This window comes from Gordionus sp. m RMFG-2023, chromosome 1, assembly GCF_954871325.1.
Source record: "Gordionus sp. m RMFG-2023 chromosome 1, tfGorSpeb1-WG-v2, whole genome shotgun sequence".
Taxonomy (NCBI): domain Eukaryota; kingdom Metazoa; phylum Nematomorpha; class Gordioida; order Chordodea; family Parachordodidae; genus Gordionus; species Gordionus sp. m RMFG-2023.
In genome coordinates, this window is record NC_088775.1 from 78,401,939 (window position 1) to 78,412,447 (window position 10,509).

The window sequence follows — 10,509 nt, forward strand, 5'->3', positions numbered from 1 at the left end:
TTTTAAATATGTATCTATTTCATCTGTTGTGGAATTTCATAATTAGCCCTAAATAATAAAGACAATATATATAACTATGTAATCATATTTACCTTCTTAGTTTATTATGTATACGCACAGAATAAGGCATGGCTTCCATATCGGTCTCATTGTAATCGTACGCTGACGATCCTGACATTGTACTTTTATATTTAATATATAACGTTTCGAAATTTTTAAAATAATCAGGATTATTTATAAATTTAGGCAAAAAATTTTTCTTTATCTTTGAATCTAACAAACACGATATATAATTTGAAAGAGTATTTATGTGTTTCAAATATATCTTTGATTTTTTTAACATAACACTAGCAGCATTTTTTAATGTTTCGTTTTCATGATTTTAACTAACATCTTCTAGTGTTTTGACAATTTCATCTATAAATAAAACTGTCAAACCAATTGTAGAATTTGTATCTGAGGATATTTCTTGGGTAATATTGAAGAATGGTTTCAAAAATATTTCAATATCTTTTAAAAATTTGACCTCTTCATTATTTATAATAATTTGATTATCAGGAAGGCTGCCTTTCTTGCCTAAATCATTTACCACATCAATATTCTAAAAATATAAAATTAAATTTTAAAATGGTGTTTGTTATTACTTTGTTAATTATGGAAATCATTAAGAATTTGGAATTCCATCTTGTGACGACATCAAGTGGTATACGAGTCCCACCTGATAATTCCATATATTCCTTCATAAATTTGGGGGAATTATGCAACTTTTTAACGAATTTATTTATTTTTTCCAATTTGTCATTCAAAATATTCATTCCTGAGCTCACTATTATATTTAATATATGAGCCAGGCATCTAATGCTATATAGACAATAACCGTATTTATCCATATAAAATTTTGTCATAATAGACACAGAGGAGAGGAAATTCTTTGCATTATCGATTGTAATGGACATTATTTTTTCTTGTATGCCAAAAGATTGGAGAGAGGATAAAAGATTATTTGATATTTCCTCACCCGTATGTGGATGAGGTAAATCTATTAGATCAAGTAGGAAATTGACAAATTTCCAATTTTTATCAATATAATATATTGTTATAGAACAATAAAATATTGAGTTTATTCCGGTCCATATGTCCGTTGTAAGGCAGATTTTACTATTGACCTGTTTAAGGTTATTAATAATTTTATTTTTAGATTTTTTATATAAATCTTTAACATAGCAGGCAGCCGTCTGCCTACACCATATTCTCTCATTTTTAAATATAAAAGAGAAGATATCTCTGAAATACGGAGATTCTATTTTATTAAATGAGATGTTACATTTTATAATATATCTCATAATTAATTTATTCAATTGCGTATTTTCATGAGATACTAAATTTCTTATCCCTACTAATGAATGTCTTTTTTTGTTTTTGTTTTCCATTTTTAAATGCGAATGTGATTTAGAAATGTGCCTTTTTAAATTTGCTAAAAATATATTATAATCGTATATTAAATTTTAATAATACATACTTGAGGCTGTATTTAAACTATAATGTTTATTGCAGTATATACACTTTCGGCGAGATTTTGTCGGAGTCATCTTGAATACATTCGAAATATTTAACTTACTAGATGTAGATATATCTGAAATCTGTGATAAGTCACATATAATAGCATCTTGGCTAGTCAAAGGCTTTATCTATATATTATTTATACATAAAAAAAAATATATTACATCTGAATCTGTGTCAAACCCACGAATATTGATATTATAGTTTAAATACAGCCTCAAGTATGTATTATAAAAATTTAATATAAGATTATAATATATTTTTAGCAAATTTAAAAAGGCACATTTCTAAATCACATTCGCATTTAAAAATGGAAAACAAAAACAAAAAAAGACATTCATTAGTGGGGATAAGAAATTTAGTATCTCATGAAAATACGCAATTGAATAAATTAATTATGAGATATATTATAAAATGTAACATCTCATTTAATAAAATAGAATCTCCGTATTTCAGAGATATCTTCTCTTTTATATTTAAAAATGAGAGAATATGGTGTAGGCAGACGGCTGCCTGCTATGTTAAAGATTTATATAAAAAATCTAAAAATAAAATTATTAATAACCTTAAACAGGTCAATAGTAAAATCTGCCTTACAACGGACATATGGACCGGAATAAACTCAATATTTTATTGTTCTATAACAATATATTATATTGATAAAAATTGGAAATTTGTCAATTTCCTACTTGATCTAATAGATTTACCTCATCCACATACGGGTGAGGAAATATCAAATAATCTTTTATCCTCTCTCCAATCTTTTGGCATACAAGAAAAAATAATGTCCATTACAATCGATAATGCAAAGAATTTCCTCTCCTCTGTGTCTATTATGACAAAATTTTATATGGATAAATACGGTTATTGTCTATATAGCATTAGATGCCTGGCTCATATATTAAATATAATAGTGAGCTCAGGAATGAATATTTTGAATGACAAATTGGAAAAAATAAATAAATTCGTTAAAAAGTTGCATAATTCCCCCAAATTTATGAAGGAATATATGGAATTATCAGGTGGGACTCGTATACCACTTGATGTCGTCACAAGATGGAATTCCAAATTCTTAATGATTTCCATAATTAACAAAGTAATAACAAACACCATTTTAAAATTTAATTTTATATTTTTAGAATATTGATGTGGTAAATGATTTAGGCAAGAAAGGCAGCCTTCCTGATAATCAAATTATTATAAATAATGAAGAGGTCAAATTTTTAAAAGATATTGAAATATTTTTGAAACCATTCTTCAATATTACCCAAGAAATATCCTCAGATACAAATTCTACAATTGGTTTGACAGTTTTATTTATAGATGAAATTGTCAAAACACTAGAAGATGTTAGTTAAAATCATGAAAACGAAACATTAAAAAATGCTGCTAGTGTTATGTTAAAAAAATCAAAGATATATTTGAAACACATAAATACTCTTTCAAATTATATATCGTGTTTGTTAGATTCAAAGATAAAGAAAAATTTTTTGCCTAAATTTATAAATAATCCTGATTATTTTAAAAATTTCGAAACGTTATATATTAAATATAAAAGTACAATGTCAGGATCGTCAGCGTACGATTACAATGAGACCGATATGGAAGCCATGCCTTATTCTGTGCGTATACATAATAAACTAAGAAGGTAAATATGATTACATAGTTATATATATTGTCTTTATTATTTAGGGCTAATTATGAAATTCCACAACAGATGAAATAGATACATATTTAAAAGAGGAAGTAGCTAGTCCGACAACCAATGTACTCGATTGGTGGCATAAAAACAGCTCAATATATCCAACTTTGTCTTTAATGGCCAGAGACTTTTTGGCTCAGCAAACTACGAGTGTTGCCAGCGAAAGAATCTTTAGCAAAGCGGTGGAATGCATGACTAAAAAACGTAACCGCCTTTCATTCATCACTTTGAAGCAATGTTTATCTATTGATTGCTGGGACATAGAACTTTTATAATGATACTATATTAACATTTTTTAAATCTATATATTTCCGCGTATTTTAATAAAAATATTTTTATATTATGTGTACGTTTATTTATTTAAATTGAATTAAATTAAATGCGTCTTCCTTTGAATTTTTTTTATCATAAAGAATGCAGAATTTTTAGTTATTGAAGCGATATTTAATCATGGGTAAAAAAATGTGAAATAAAAATTTGGTTAATGATGCATGGTACCTTAAGGTACCATCTATCAAATTTGAATTTTGTTCATTTTTCATTTGGATAGGCACTACCAAATATATTTATAATATATATTTGAAAAATCGTGATTTTTGGAAAGCCTCTATGGCCTAGTAGGCAAGAGCTTGGCTTACTTATCCTATGCTCCCGGGTTCGAATCCCATGCTCCCGGGTTCGAATCCCGGGAATGATCATGTTTTTTTTCTTATTCTAACTTAGTGGTTCCATCCTTGGGGGGATGATATATAGAAGGCCGGACTCGACCACGTGATTCCGTATTAATATATTAAATAATAAGGGTCTTATTACATTTTAATAAATTTTGGTCGGTATTTAGCAAATTAGATTGGTATTTAAAATATTTCCATACATTCACTTGGTAGTAAGCATCATTAACCTAAAAATTTAAATAATTTTTATAGACTTTTAGTCTTGCCCTGCCCATATAAAAAAATTTAAACCACGCTCGCCCCCCATATAAATTTAAATATGCCCATTCTTCAATTGTTTTAAGCATCCAATAAAAAATAAATTATTCACTTTCAACACTACACCCTTACTAAAAATTTCATAATTTAGTAAGCATAAAAAAATATTCGATTTAAATGATGATAAAATATTTATGATAATATAAAATTATTATTTATTCATATTATTTGTTATTATCATGCAAAAATAATAATGAATCCAAATTTTCTGATTTCAAAAGCGTTCCTATTTTTTTTTAAAATACCATTTAAAAAAATTTAAAAAATAAAATTTCATTTTATAAATAATGCTTGTTGTTTTTTTTTCACTATTAACTTATTTATTTTTTAAATATTTTAATTTTTGAATTACATGATTTTTAAGAATTAAGATAATATATAATTTTTACGTTGATAAATCTCATTAACTTTGAAGCTTTCCCCAAATAAACAAGAATATATTTTAGTTCAATCTCCACTAAATCATACCAACATTAAAACGATCCTAATTTTTCTTCATCTATAATATTTCTCAGCCTATTTTATATAATTCATAATCTACTAAATGTTCTCTCGCATGAGTAAATGATAAAGCTAAAATGTATTCATGTGAAAAATAAAATAGTGTATGCACTTGTGTGCCTATAGTATCTTTTAAGATCTTCATACACGCATATTAAACAATTGTTACATTTATTATCACATTTCACATTCTGAGTTATTATCTTATTCTACTTTTTCATTAGACTCCTCATCTGCTCATACGATATCATCGTCCGTTTTATTTAATTCTGCTATTAAATCTTTGAATTCACAGGCAAATGAACACAATTCGTTACGTAATTAAACACTCAATATATTTGCCAATTGTGTAAATTTTTCCAAGGCCTTTTCAGAAATACCTTTACTATTTTTTCATCAAAATGTATGAAGTAAATATTACACATTTAAAATAAGTTCTCTTTTCGCCGAAAAAAACCGTTCTGATGTTTATAATTTTATCAATTATAGAACGAAATACTTCGACCCGATAATTGCAATCAAATCCTACAAGTATTTTTATTAACTCATTAATTTTTCCGACGATAACATCCGAAACAGTTATCGAAAATCTGGTATTTAAAATTTTTTTTATGAAGCATATATATTTTAATGTTTATCTAATGAATTTTAAATAAAAAATAAAAATTTAAAGAAAATAACGATTATGACAATTGAAACTTTTCTATGGTACATCTTCACTGAAATTTTATCTTAACATCTTTACAATATATATTTTTACCTATTTGCTTTCAAAAAATTCAAAAATAACGATTATGACAATTGTCACTTTTCTATGGTACATCTTCACTGAAATTTTATTTTAACATCTTTACAATATATATTTTTACCTATTTGCTTTGAAAAAATTCAAAAAAGTTCAAAAATATCAATTATGACAATTGTCACTTTTCTATGGTACATCTTCACTGAAATTTTATTTTAACATCTTTACAATATATATTTTTACCTATTTGTTTTAAAAAAATTTAACAAATAACGATTATGACAATTGTCACTTTTCTATGGTACATCTTCACTGAAATTTTATTTTAACATCTTTACAATATACATTTTTACCTATTTGCTTTGAAAAAATTCAAAAATAACGATTATGACAATTGTCACTTTTCTATGGTAAATCTTCACATAAATTTTAACTTAATATGTTTACAATATATATTTTTACCTTTACCTATATATGCTGCTAACTAAAAAGATCAACTTAGTTGACTTATTAGTCGTTTTAGTCGACGAAATTAATTGTTTTAGTCTCGACTGTTAGTCGTTTTAGTCGACTAATTTAGTCTCTAAAGTTTTTAGTCGATTTCCATGACTACGTACGACTATTAGTCGTAGTCGAAAGAACTCGACTAATTAACAACACTACCTCTAACTGTAACCATTACAATTGTATGTATATAATGTTTGTTTTCGTTTAAAAATTTATAACTGTTTTAAAATAGGGTCATATATATTGTGGTAGTAAATTTAAAAATTATTATTAGCAGTTTTCATTTTTAATTAGTTAGAAATCGGTAATCCATGTTACAATCTAATTTTAAATTATGTGACTTCCTAGGAGAAATTTATTATGTAAATTGGGCATCAATTGCTTTTTAGCTAAGGCTTTCTCAGTTTAACAGTTCCCAAATCAACACCTTTCAAAATGATATTTTCAGTTTGAACAGTGTCTACATGACAGATAAATTGTTGGAAGCAAACCCCGCTCCAAATTATACCTTTATACTCCTGATAAATTTTTGCCACACAATATTTGTTAGCCCATCATGCTACACTCATGATACTAATAAAAATCTTATAGCGAGTAGTCATTTCTAATCTCCCAAAATTCTTATTTAGGCTAGTGACAATTAAACATTTGTTGGTAATCAACTACTTGTTCTTAAAAAATAGGGTCGAGCTTGTATAAATTCAAACTACTAGTTCTGTGAATGATTTAAAACATAATTAATCATTAAAATCAAAATAAATATTTATTAGATTTTTTTTAATTGTTAATCTACAAATAATGTTTATTGCTACGTTACCCTTTCCCCTTCAAAATATTTGGAATTAAATTTCCTACCCCCTCTTATGTAGCTGGGTTTGAGTTTATAAAAAGGTCACCAAATTTGATCCATCCATTACCTATCATGTGAATGATGATTTATCTCTAATCCTCATTTCTACAAAAAGATTAGAATGTTATTTTAGTTGCACACTTTATTTCAACTTTTACTAAACATGTAATTATAAGTAGTCCATGTATAACTAAGTGGAATAGCCTATATGATTGCTTTCATTTCTAAGATATAAAAAACATTAAAATTTGTTATTTAAAATATTCAAAGTAAAAGTAAAATGATAGATATTACCCATATTGAAGAGTAATAAGCCTACAATTGTATTCAACAAATTACAGGGGTTAAGTAGTTATTTTTAGCATATTATTTGTGGTTAAGAGAGGTGCAAACCTTTTCCCCATTATTTATCTTTAAAGCTGTCCAAGATAGGAGGATAAGATTTGGGAAATATTTCTCCAATGATCATGAATATAATAAAGCATCGTTATCAAATACATACTTTAATAACTAAGGATTGAGTGAAAAACAAAAAAATACTCCAAATTTAGTACTAGTACAGTCAAACAGCTAGAGTTTGAATTATCTGAAATCTTAGAAGCATAATTATTATCAATCTTAAAAATTTTTGTAAAAATATAATACCGTATACTTCATCAGCTTCAGTTGAACAATGGTAGACTTAATGATTTTAAAAAATATTTTTATAAAAATTTTACTAAATTCATCCTATTAAAAATATAATACTGTATACTTCATCAGCTCCAGTTGAAAAATGGTAGACTTAATGATTTAAAAAAATATTTTTATAAAAATTTTACTAAATTCATCTTAATTATATACCTATGCTATGTTCTTAACAAATAATTAAATGTTATTTAATATATAATTACTCAAATTTAATGATCATTTTATATTTCTAATGATACTAATATCTTTATCTAAGATATTTTTTTACAAAAAAAAATATCTATTTATCTAAATTTTGAGAGCCTGCCAAACTTTGGTTATATGTGTCATCACTAGGGGGTGGGGAACATATGGGTTCAAGCCCCTTAAAAAATTGGAAGAGCCTCTAAAATTTTTTTATGCCTAAAAAATAATTTTGAAAATAATAGTTAAACAAATACACTTTGAGCCTTCTGAGATTGTAAAGAGTAGTGACACTACTATCTATACCTAATTTTCCCATAAAACTTGCCAATATTTTAAATGGATGAATGATAACTTATAAAAATATTAGTTTTAAAAAAAATTATTATTAAAACTTTTAAATTCATAGTTGCTAACAAATAAATAAGGTAGAACAAATAATATAATTTACATCATAAGTTTATACAATATCAGTTCCGTTAACTCAAAAAAAAAGCATTTTAGAAATCTAGCACAAGTCCATTTTTTAAAATTGTCATCAACTTGTAAACGTTTTAATAATAAATTTATTAATAAATATACAATAACATAAAATAATTGGTTAAAGATATACATTATATTTATAGAATGAAATAAAATTAATACAGAAGTTTATTTTAAATATACATTTAATTTAAGATAAAAACTATTGGAATTGAAAATTTCAACAAAGGTAGATTTAAATACATCGTCAAAATCTAAAAATAATTATTGCATTAATATATTATGGTATAAAAATAAATCAGAATAATAAATTGAATCATATTTTCATAGAGATTCCATTATCATCATGTTCATAAATAAAATATCTTTACCTAGGTATCATACATTGGACCGGAAATTTGACACAGTATCGAAAAGAAATAAATACAATTTATAGATTAATAGGACATGTCACTTTTCTCACATGGTTTGGCACTCACATAATAGGTTTTCCTACATATATTTTAAAATCAGTAAAAGACTTATAATTTGTTATGTTGCCTCAGGATATCTTAAATCATAAAGAATTTTATACGTATCCATAATTTTTGTCAAGATATTTCTTAAATATTTTCCTCCGCCATGTTATAGTTATTTATATTTATCAGAGTTCATAATGTATCTAGGTACAAAAATGTGATATCTGTGTATAGATAAATTTCATCCATATCAAGATACCATTTAAAAGGTAGCTCTGTTGTGTTTATTATAGATATTTTTTTGATATATTTGATGCAATTTTATTTTTTGTTTTTTATAATAAAAATAATAATTTTGTATTCCTAGTTTTTTTTTACACAGAACAGGCAAATTTTATTTTACGCAATAGATAACAACACCAAGGTGATTTTTATTAAAATTTATTTTGTTTATATAAATTTAAAAAATATATTAGTAGATTTAACTTATTTAAATATAATATCACCCACTGACACTACCTATGAGCAGTTTGACAGAAAGGAATGTACACAAAATATTTTAGATCGCTTTAAATAAAATAGATTATAGAATTTACTCAACTAAAGAATTGCGCAGAAACTGTAAATAATTTGGAAGAACCGTGCTTTTCTTCAATAACATCAATTTGTAGATGGAAAGTTCAATCACAATTTTCCTATGGAGGAGATTGTTAAGATTGGCAGGGAGTTAGACAAGATTTAACAAAAAATTTAAGATTTTTATTTATAAAAATATATATAAATATTTCAAAAATAATTTAACTAAAAAACCATAATAAATTTATTCTTTATATATAAAAAAAACTATTAAATTATTTAAATGAAACTATTAAGTGAAGTTACGTGATATATAGCGCTTTTACCCTCTAGCGTTAAAGATTCAACAGAGCTACGCTAGGTTTTCCTCATTTCCATCTAATTGGAACAATTTAATTTGGGTATAAAAGTAAAAATATGAGGAGCCCTCCACACGTTTGTGGGCAAGCCGCACGTACTTGTAGGCACAATATTTCGAAAAATGTTGCTTAAACCTCTATAGGCTTTAATTTAAAAGGAGTGGGACAAAGAAAGAGCCTATACCCAAAAACTACAATATAATTTAATTACTTTAAGGGTGGGCGGTGGATCGTTTTTAATTTAAAAATTTTACAATTTTAATACAAATTTTAGTAAGGAAAATTAAAGAATACTTCCAGAAAAAGTTGAATAATTGTTGATAGGGAACCTTTAGATAATGATATGTGAGCAAAGAACTTCAAAATACGTTTTCATTTGAGGTAACTTTTTTTGATGCGGAAAAGTTTTTTGATGGATCTTTTATTGTTATTAAGTTTTATGAATTGTTTCATATTGATATTTAAATCCATTATATCTTTTATGGTTTTATAGTACCATAAGGATTTATATTTTGTATATTGTTTTCCTTTATGTGTGTACCATGCTATGGCGTCATGAGCTAAATTGTGGTCGGAGTTTCTTATTATGTGGGCTAGGAACTGGATACGGCGTTTTTTTACAGTGATATTAATTGGAGTGTGATTAGATTTTTTCCAGTGGTTTGATACGACTCTTGGATAGAAAATGCCATTTATTGTACGTAGACAATTATTTATAAATGATTGTAATCGTCTCATTTCTGTCTTATTTGCTTCCCAAATTTCCCCTCCATATAATAGAACCGGGACAATTGTCGAGTTGAATAACTTCAGTCTGGTAAAAATAGAAATCTCCTTTGTTTTCCAAATTTTCATATACTTGTAGAAGGTACCCCTCGCCTTTTGTATTCTTATCGTCATTTC